Raw genomic sequence first — 10,544 nt, forward strand, 5'->3', positions numbered from 1 at the left:
TATTAGTGATGACAACTGAACAATACTCATTAAAATGTAACTCTTCTTGAGTAACTAATAATTATCAAAGATTATAATTGTACAATATGGAGCAGTATAGAAAAAAACACAATTATTGGAGGACAAGTGCTCTGCACTATTGTGTTGGCCTCTGTTACACATCAACACGAGTCAGCCACAGTATACATATGTCCCCTCCCTCTGGATGTATGTTTCATACATCAATGAATTTACCCCAAAATGCCACCCCCACACACATGTGTGCGCGCACATGAGCATATACGTGGGACAGAGACCAGAACTGTGATATACACGTGAGAGGGAGAGTGGCCTGAAGCACACACCACTCCTCCACTGATAATTTCTTAGAAGACACGATGTGAGCTGTGGCCTTAAGCCTGAGTTTTCCAAGCAAGTTTGAATGCTCCCCTCAGGGAGAAGTGTTCTGTTTGTGTTTGCATTACTCAGAGACACACATCATGGGCTGCAGCCGGAAGACAAAAATCTAGCGTTAAGCAAGTCACCACGGTAGAGGGTGGGAGGGAGTGAGAAGAGCCTGGAGTAGGACCGAGAGGAGAGAGGTGGGGGCACCGCAGAGGGCAAGGGCCTGGGAGAGCAGCATCGTGTCCAGTGCTCCTTGCCCACCCCCCACCGTCCCCAGCACTCCAGCCGTCCAGGGTATGCTCACCTGGGGAGGGCAGCCATGTACAGTTTCACGGGCACCCCAAGAATGACGCATACGGTGCAGGCGCGACCCCTACTGAGAGCACCCAGGTGTCAGCACACCCCACCCGGCACCCCTGTGGATCAGCTGATGTGGGCCACGGGGCGCATGAGCTGCCATGGGGACCCACACCCCTGAAGACACACCGAGCCCAAGGGGTGGTGGCCCTGTTATTGCACAGTGAGCACAGCACGTGATTCCCTGCCTCGGACAAGGAAGCACTTGAGAGATAAGAGATGTTTCCGGAAGGAAGGGAGGCAGAAAGGGAGGGAGGAAGGGACACCACTGGTTTTTCTCTGGAGGCAACTGAGATGTTTCCAGAAACAACCCTAGGTTTGTAGGCAAAAGACAAGGCATGCATCCTGGTTCTGCTACTCAGAGCTGCAAACCCTTGACAAAATCACATCATCTCTAGACACCAAATTCACTCATTTGCAAAGTGGGGTGGAGAAGGCTAATTTGTGCACAGGTAGGTGCTCAGAAAGGGCTGTGGGCTTAGATCAGAGAGGTCTGGGTTCCAATCCTTGCTCTGCTGTCTGAGAGCCAGGGGACCCAGGGCAGTTATTGAACCCCTCCAAGCCTCAGTTTCTTCCCTTGTAACGTGGTGACCATCATAAGACCAAGACCTCAGGGTGTGGTGAGGATCACGCACATATGCATTCATCTAAATATCCACCCACTGTCTATTTAGTTATATTCTGCTCATTCCCAAAAGGACTTCTGTAGCTATGGAGAAGATTCCTGGCAGCATCAAGGGAGGGCCTGACACCTGGCTGTGCTGAAAGCCCCGCACCCCTTTCTCTGCCTAACTCACGAGGTTGGGGTGAAGCTCAAATGGGATAATATTTCTGAAAAATGCCTCGCAAACTGGGGAGTTCCAGACCCATGGCAGCTAGAGAAAGTGGGAAAGAAAAGGATTGAGGGAAGCTGAGGCAGGAATGGACGTCTGGCCTCCTAGCAGGGGAAGAGTTTGGGTTCTTGGAGCCCCAAGGGGCACCAGCCAGGGGCCCATATGCTTAATTCATAAAGCAGCTCTGGGAGAGGCCATGGCTACAGGGTCCTGTAACGTCAGAACATGAGAGATCATGTATTACTACTCTACCCCTACCCCATTTGACAGATGAGGAAACTGAGGCTCAAAGAAGGAACTAGGCTGGTCTCAGGTCACCCAGGGCAGCAGAGGCAGAGCTGGGACCAGACTCACTTCCTGATGCGAAGGGTAGGGCTTTGTTTCTTCTGTGAACCTGGCCCATTTCCCCTCACTCTGGCCTGGGGTGCCTGGAAGTAGGTCTGTAGGAACCTCATGTAGTGGGATGAATTCTGGTAGCTGAAGGCAGGAAGGTTTGCTCCCTCCCCTGGGAAGTACACCTGGGGCCCCACCCGGCATGATGTGCCCAGGGGCTCCTGAGCAGTGACTGTGGCCAATGAACATAACCCACAGCTGAGAGCAAACACAGAGCCTCATTGTTAGGGACATCGATTGCTGCACTGGGTTGGGCATTTATTTATTATCACATCTATTTCTTTTCATTAACAGAAGGCAAACATTCCCCACCCCAGTAACTGGAAGGCTACCGCCTGTACCAAGGGATGGGTGATGTCTCTTGAGGCTGGGTTGGGAGCAGAACCAACCTACTGACATGGTCCTTCCATCTGATCCAATTCAGACAAGAGCAGGAGAGACTCGGGCCAGACCTATGGGAGAATTGCCCACACCATCAGGGTCCAAGGGTGCACCACTCAGTACCATCGAAAGCTGTGGGGAGCCAGAGCTGGTCTTATTCCTCGCTTCTCCTCTCGATTTCTGGCAAGATACTAAACCTCTGTCTTGGTGTGCTCATCTGTGAAATATTAGGGGTTGCAAGGATGAAATAGTATACACGTAAAAGCAGCTAGCACAGTCCCTGATATACTGGTGCTCAATAAGTAAGCTGGAGCTGTGTCTGAGAGCATGATAAACCTGTATCTGCAGATGAAACCATCAGGCCGCAGGGACTCCATACAATACGAGGTGGATCTGAGCTGGGTTGCCCCTGCTGGGGGAGGATAATAGCCTGGATGTAATCGCACTTGGGGCCAGAGAAATAACCCTAGTAGCCTTCTCAGTCAATCGTCATCTTCAGTTTAGCTGTCCTTTCGATGTTTCCATCCTTCTCTTGCACCCAGGGTAGGAGCCCCACACCGCCTCCCTCCCACCCTCAGGTTCCCTCCCCTTTCTCCTTGGGACACACCTGCAGGCCCTTCTCTTCCGCCACCAGCCCTGCCTTTCCCTTGAGAGGTCTAGGTTTCTTCTTGCTCTCATTTCAGAAGATCCACCTTCTCTGGGATATTCCTGTCCACCCCCTTCCCCCCAGCAAATGTAAGAGGGATTTCACTGGGACCCTCAGCAGAAAGCTTGGGAAGAGCCAGGTTCAGAGGTGCGTGCTAAGTCACTTCAGTTATGTCTGACTGTTTGCAGTGATGTGGACAGTAGCCCGCCATACTCCTCAGTTCATGGGATTCTCCAGGCAAGAATATTGGAGTGGGTTGCCATGCCCTCCTCCAGGGGATCTTTCTGACCCAGAGACTGAACCCATATCTCTTAGGTCTCCTGCATTGCCAGGCAAGATTTTTACCACTAGCACCACCTGGAAAGCCCCCAGGCTCGGAGGTATCTTTACCTAATGAAGGAGGATTGAGTAGGTGGAGTCTGAGGCAGAAGAGACGTCCAGACCCTGGGGATGTGAAGAGGAGGTCCTGTGAGGGCGAGACAGCAGAAATGCTCCTTCCTTCCTTGCTTCCTCCCACAGGGCACCCCCCGCAGGCCCAGGGCCCCTGGGAGGAGACCCCCCCCCCCACCAACAACCTCACCTGGGCTGGCTGTAGCTTAGGGGAGGGGCTTCTCATTTTCTAGATCCTTGCCCCTCAGCTTGTAATGGACGGTGTGTCACCTCTAGCAAAATGCCTGTCAACAACTCTAGGGATGGGAACTTGACAGTGAACTTGAACTCAACTATTTGTTTGACCTTAACAGACCAGGCATCACAGAACTGGTTCTTGTTCCAAAGCAGCACAGAAGTTCTGCAGGGTGATAAAAAAAAGATGGTTGTCAATAAAATGACTCCATTTTCAAATAAGTTTGGAAATGACTGAATTCAGTGAGCTTCTCTAGTCAGGGCTTCTCAGAGGCTTTTGTAGGCCAGTACAAATTATAAATATCCAGGATACATTTTCCAAAAGTAACCCTTGGGAAGAATCATTCAACCAGCCCTTTGACATTAGATGAGGAAACTGAGGCACAAGATTCTAGGGAGAGAACCTTCAGTGAGTCAAGGTCTCCTGACCCCAGGGTCTGTGTACTGTCTCTGACTCCAGGATTAAGCTGGGTCATCTTTTTTTGAATTTTGTTTTTGCATTGTAATCGAGGTCATGGGGCAATGGGAAAAGAGTTTATTTATTTAGGTACATTATATATGCTCTGAAGGACAGAGCCAGGGCCAGTGGGTAGAGATTCTTGTTGAGTGGAATTTCAGCTCCACCCAAGGAAGAACTTTAAAATAATTAGACCTGTCTAGACATGAACTATGGCACCCCACTCCAGTGTTCTTGCCTGGAGAATCCCAGGGATGGGGGAGCCTGGTGGGCTGCCGTCTACGGGGTCGCACAGAGTCGGGCACGACTGAAGCAATTTGGCAGCAGCAGCATCAGGCGTGAACTGAGCCAACCCATGAGGCAGCAAGCTTTCCACCACTGGAGGGGTCCAACTCACGCTAACTGACCACCAGGTGTGGCAACAGATGGCTCCCAGAAGATAAGTCCATGTTCCAATCCCCAGAACCTAGGAATGTGTTATTTGGAAAAAAGGGTTTATGCAGGTCATGAAATTAAGGATTTCAATAGAGGAGGTCATCCTGGATTATCTGGATGGCCCCTAAATGCAGTGACAAGTGTCTGGATAAGAATGAAGCCAAGGGAGATGGCACACCTAGTGAGGTGCCCATGTGGAGACCATGGAGACAGATGCGCTAAGGCTACAAAACACCGCAGCCACCAGGGGCTGAAAGAGGCCCTGGCCACACCCTGAGTTCAGGTGTCAGGCCTCCAGAACTGCGGGAGAGTACATTTCTGTCATTTTAGGCCAGCTTGTCTGTGGTAATTTGTCACAGCAGCCACAGGAAAAGGATAAGCCACAGGATAAAGAGATGCTCTCAAGGGGAGATAAGCACAGACGGGTGAGAGAGGCTTCCTTGAATGAAGCTTGGAGCCTCTCCTGACCCTCTGTCCAGCGGTCATCATACCTCCAGGACACCTGTGACTCAGTGACAGAAAGCCTGTGCCGGGATTTCCCCATCTGCCCTTGGAAGGGGAAGCCGTCAGGGCATAAGGCCCGAGTTAGGAAAAGCCAATGGGGGCCGCTTAGTGGCTGAACCCTGGCTGGTGCTCCCTACAGCCCCAGCAAAGACCCCCACTTTGGTGTCTTCAGCAGAGAGTCCTTTAAATCAAAGAACCTACAGCATCTCCACTAACTGATCAGATGACCTGTCCTGGAGGTGGGGGTGGCTTCTGTGAGAGCAGCTTCTGCATCAGTCAAGTGGGGTCTGCCCTTGGGTTCCCTGCCACACACACAGGGAAGGGGGACAGGGCACCCCCCAAGGACAGCATGTTCCCTCACCGCTCCATGCAGGCACGTCCACACGCATGCAGGGGCTCTGTCGCAACCGCCTCTCTGCCCCAGAGACAAGCGATAACACGCCTGGCGGCCCGTCTCTTCTTGCTTCAGTACCTGGCAGAGTAAGACCCAACCCAGGTTTCAGGGCACAGCAGGATTAATTGCCAGGTAGAGGAGGAGGCTGTGGTTTGACTGTCTGAGCAACAACCTGGGGAGAGCTGGGGACAGGAGAGAGAGGAGGGTGAAGCCTCTGTCCCCCTCAAAGCTCCTGACTGCCCCCAAGGCCTGCGGCCATGGCAAAGCCAGTGTCAGCGACTTTGTCCTCCAGCTGGGAGCCCAGCCGGTCAGGCACCTGGCTGGCTGCTGCCTGCCTTCTTAGGGAGCAGAGTGAGCTTTGCACACCCGGATGAGCCAAGCGGGGTGCTGGGCAGGAGCCCCAGCCCTGGCACACCTGCGCGTGTGGTTGGCTGGGCTCACCCAGAGCCCAGCTGGCCTTGGGCGTGGGGAGGGTTCCCACTGGCCTAGCTGCAGTCTCACAGGACCCCCCAGCGTCCCCCCAACCCTGCCCCTGGCACCCTCGTGTGTCCCTAGAGCCTCAGGATCAGCTCTCAGAGGTTGGTCTCGCTTCACTTCCCTGCTTCTTCTCCCACTTTCAAAATCCTCCACAGACATACCCCAAACAGAAGAGGAAACGTGGCATTCTCCCCTCTGCAGGTCAGAGAGGCTTTGTAACCACGCCCACAGGCTCTGTAAATGTTTGCTTGTAGGTTTGTTTGGCTCAGCTGAGCCAGAATTGGGTCGAAGCTCCCCCCTGCTCCCCCCCAGTCCTCTATTGCCTTCTCCCCCTCCCATCACCACCCTAATTTCAGGCTCAACTGTGTGCGTTTAGGGCTTAATTAAACTCTTGTCTTGCTTTCAGAAGAGACATTTTCTGCCCCAGGGAGTTGCTACCGAGCTTTGTGAGGAAGGCAGGTCTGAGCAGGCTCCCAGGGGAGGGCCTGCTGGTGGGAGAGACAGCATCATCTCCTAGAAGCAGCCAAGCTATGGCTGAGGGGGACCAGCAAGGTGGGAGGCACGGAGGCCCCAGCCTTGATGGTGAGGCCACCCCCAAGCACGGGGGGGCCTCCCTGCCTCCATCGCAGCCACTGCGTGCAGCTCTCAATTATCACAGGTCATACCGTCCAGGTCACACTGTTCCCGTGCCCGCCCTGCCCCACCCGGCCCAGCTAGCAGCAGCCTCCAGTGCCTCCCGCCCACTGCTGGCCGCACCCTGGACTCACCATCTGAGATTCCTCCCTCAGGGCCAGCCCCCCTCACCCAACCGCCACCCCCAAGGAGCCCTGGGAGGAGGAAAAGGGCCCCATGAGGGGACTCTGCCATCAAGGCCCTCAACCCAGGTCAAGGCTGCCTTGCCCTGGTTCCAGAAGGGACCCTGTGGTATGGAACTTGCTAGAGAAGCATGTCTCAGGGACAGACCTGCGCTAGAAACCTGGGTCTGCTCCTTACTACCTAGGTGTCCTTGAGATGACTTCATCTTTCTGAGCCTCAGTTTCCTCATCTGTAGGTTGGGAGTGCTCATAGACCTCTCCCACAGATGGGGAGGGCAGTCGAAAGAGACAACAGGGGAGAAAGCATTCTGTTAAGTTGGATGAAAATGAAGTCGCTCAGTCGTGTCTGACTCTTTGTGACCCCATGGACTGTAGCCCACCAGGCTCCTCCGTCCATGGGATTCTCCAGGCAAGAGTACTGGAATGGGTTGCCATTTCCTTCTCCAGGGGATCTTCCCGACCCAGGGATCGAACCCGGGTCTCCCACATTCCAGGCAGACGCTTAAACCTCTGAGCCACCAGGAAAGGCTGCATAAATAAATATTAGGTAGAATTTCTATCAAGATTAAGCAGGCAGTGGGCAACACCACTGCTAGAGCCTCATTCCACCCCCTTCCAGCTGCCAAATATCACTCCACAGCCCTCTTCCCACCCCACAACCGCCTCCAACCCATTTTACTCAGTGAGCATTGTGTCCCTGTGTGCCCTGCCCCCCACCCCCCCACCCCAGACAGAGACTCATCTCACCATTTCTATTTCTTTCCTCCAGTTTCAAAGGCCCCTCAGGCATCCCCCACTGCTGTTTTTACCAGCAGGGAAGCTGAGGCAAAGATCAGGAAAACCCTTGTCCAGATCACACAGCTTGTTTGTGGGGGCCAGAGCCAGGTCTCCAGACACCCTCAGTTCAGTCGCTCAGTTGTGTCCAACTCTTTGTGACCCCGTGGACTGTAGCATGCCAGGCTTCCCTGTCCATCACCAACCGCTGAAGCTTGCTCAAACTCCCGTCCATCAAGTTGGTGATGCCATCCAACCGTCTCATCCTCTGTCGTCCCCTTCTCCTGCCTTCAATCTTTCCCCAGACACCCAGCTCGAACCTAAAGCTCCCACCACTGTCACATCGGAGGAATCTGCTCTCTAATGAATTCTCTGGGTTCCTGTGGGACAATCATTAACAAACAGGATTCTGGGGAGCATGGATCCAAGTTAGGGTGTCAGGGATCATCAGAGCCAAAAGGGACTTCAGAGGTCCTCTAGGTTAACTCCCTGGGAGACCAGGGCCCCAAAGAGGGGCAGGAACTGTCCAGTCACATGCCCTGGCCTAAGACTCTCCCTAGCCTGTTCCGGAGGGGAGGGACACCCTCAGCCCTCTGTCGCAGGAAGCCCGGTCCTCCCCAGAGGATCCCCCAGGCAGGAAATGGGGGTGCACTCTAGAAGTCTTAAGGGAAGCCCATGGGCCCCTGTCCCCAGGCGATCCCTGGTCAGCCCCGTGACTGTGTCATTTCCATCTTCTGAGAGCTTTCCTGTGGGATGACAAAGAGCCCAGGGGAGGAGGCTTTCCATCTGCCCCTGGGAGGACCTGGGTGCTGCCTCAGAGCACTTCAAAGCCTTTCCTGCCATGATCTCACATAGCCTCCCTCCCATAGGGTTGGGAGGGAGTCAGGGCTGGGGGACTCTGAGGACTCGGTGGGTAGGGAGAGGTGGTGGAAGAACAGGACTTGTCCAAGGTCACACCCTTGAACGAGTCACTTTCCTTCTGGGTACCTCAGTTTCCCCATCTCTAAAATGATGCCTCATTATGCTTCATGCTACCCGCATGACTTGTGGCCCATATGAGTGACAACGAAGGCACAAGCACGTTGTTTGCTCCAACACAGGTGAGCATAAATGGTGGCTTCTTCAGCAAGCCAGTTTTCTCACCTGTGATATGGGAACGGCATGGGAGCACTATGCCTATCACAGGTGGCATGTAACCAAATGACACAAGTGCCTTAAACAGGGGCTTGGCACACATGGGGCACCCTATCAATGTTACTTCTCTCCCCAAATCTCTAGACCAGCTAGCAAAACCCATGCCCAGGGGCCTCCTCCTATTCACCCAAGTCCTCTGAGAGTTCAGTGGTCCAGACTCCCCTTGGCAGCCACTCCAGGGCTGTGGCAGGTAGGAGGCTCTGTTGCTGCTCCATCAGCCTTACTGCCAGGTTGGGCTGGAGCCTACATCATGTGATCCTCTCTCAGGGGCCAGGGGCTGTGAGTTCTAGCCCTCACAGGGCTGCAGACTTATTGTGTGGCCTCAAGCCAACCTCCTGGCTTCTCTCAGTTTCCCCACCAATAAAAATCGGGCTAATGACCATCAGCCTCCTGCACTGGGATGTAGTGAGAATTAATTAAGGTTTGTAAAAGGCTTTGAGATCCATGGATGAAAGGCCCCAGAGAAGAGCAGAGTATTATTATCCATTATTAGTACTGTTATAGTCCATCTAAAGATCTCAAAGTCTCTTACAAATGGTAATTAGTACCTTGCAGGGATATTTTGAGGGCGATTAGTCCCATTTCACATTTGGGAAAACCAAGGTACAGAGAGAAGTGAAGTCAGAGCAGGGTAGAGAAGGGAAGAGCTGGCCCAGGGTTCCTAGACTCTGTTGCCCCCCTGGCTCTTATATCCTCAGCCCCCAGGGTACACTTGAGCACCTTCCTTTGGACCAGCCATCCAGGGCCCACAAGGGGCAGGTGAGGTACTTCCTCACCTGCTCCTCTGACTGTTCCCCGGAGCAGCCCATCTCCTGTCTGGCTGGGTGGCAGAAGCTGGCACTGAGGGGACTGGAAGGAAGACCAGGAAAGCAGAGGGCACGCTGGGACTGGGAGAGCGGAGATGAGACCCAGGGCAGCTCACTGGTGTTGGGTTCAGAAGCTCCCCAAATTCCTCTTGTCACCTGGAGGGTGGGATCATGTCAAATTCCAGTGAACCAATGCGAGTCCAACCTTCCAAGCTATTTCTCCAAGGGCATTCAAGACGGGGAAGAAGCATGAGGCTCTATGACTGATGAGGTGGGTGGTTCTGTGCTGTCAGTCTGTCGAGGACTCACTGGACTAGAGAGCCCCACACCCATCTGCCTTTTCTGGGGGAAGCCCATTTGCTTCCTGGAAATAATCAGGAGCCCCTGGTGCTTTTGACTCGCTCCCTGGTGCCCTGCTATATGGATATGGTAATTTTTTTAAAGTATTCCAGAGCTGGTAGTTTGAAGACAGGTTGCACGAGTTTGCAGAACAAGCCATGATTCCAAGTACATGAAGTAAAATCAGTGCTTTAAGGTGGCATGCTAAAGAGATATTCCACAGCAAATCCAGCCTCAGAGCATGAAGCCCCATCAGGGGTGTGCAAATCCTGGTCATTGTCTTGCTCCTCAGCTCCATTCCCTAGGAACCAGAGCACTGAGTGAGTGATACTGATATTCAGAGATGTGTTCTAAATGTTTAATAACAAGCTTTCAAAAAGCAAAGCCAAAAAAAAAAAAAAAGGCAAAAAAGATTGACATGTAGCGTTTGCCAATTTCAGTGGTGTAAATACCATAGCTGACTTCAAGCTACTGCTGAAACATCAGTCAGCTCACTCATCTCTCAGAACCCTAACAGTTGGTTCTCTTAATCTGGTTCAAGCCAGTTCCTTCACGCCACCATCCCCTGAGACCATTTCCCCAAGGAGAGAGGGTGCTTACTGGTACCATAGGGAGGGCACCGGGAGGTCCTTCTCACTCAGAGGGGTTCCTTCACTGACGCTTCTGTCACCAGAAATTCCTATGAAACCTTCAATTCCAGTAGAGCTCTGAGATGGAGAGGACGGCTGAGG

General features: G+C 53.1%; 1 long non-coding RNA gene across 1 annotated transcript; it reads right to left on the reverse strand.

Moving 5' to 3' along the window:
• LOC102172165 lies at positions 2,201–5,587 on the reverse strand. The gene is made up of 4 exons (XR_310389.3): positions 5,376–5,587; positions 3,718–3,784; positions 3,385–3,438; positions 2,201–2,565 (listed from the first exon to the last, which is right to left on the reverse strand). It is a non-coding gene; the product is annotated as an uncharacterized LOC102172165 (long non-coding RNA).

This window comes from Capra hircus, chromosome 11, assembly GCF_001704415.2.
Source record: "Capra hircus breed San Clemente chromosome 11, ASM170441v1, whole genome shotgun sequence".
Taxonomy (NCBI): Eukaryota; Metazoa; Chordata; class Mammalia; order Artiodactyla; family Bovidae; genus Capra; species Capra hircus.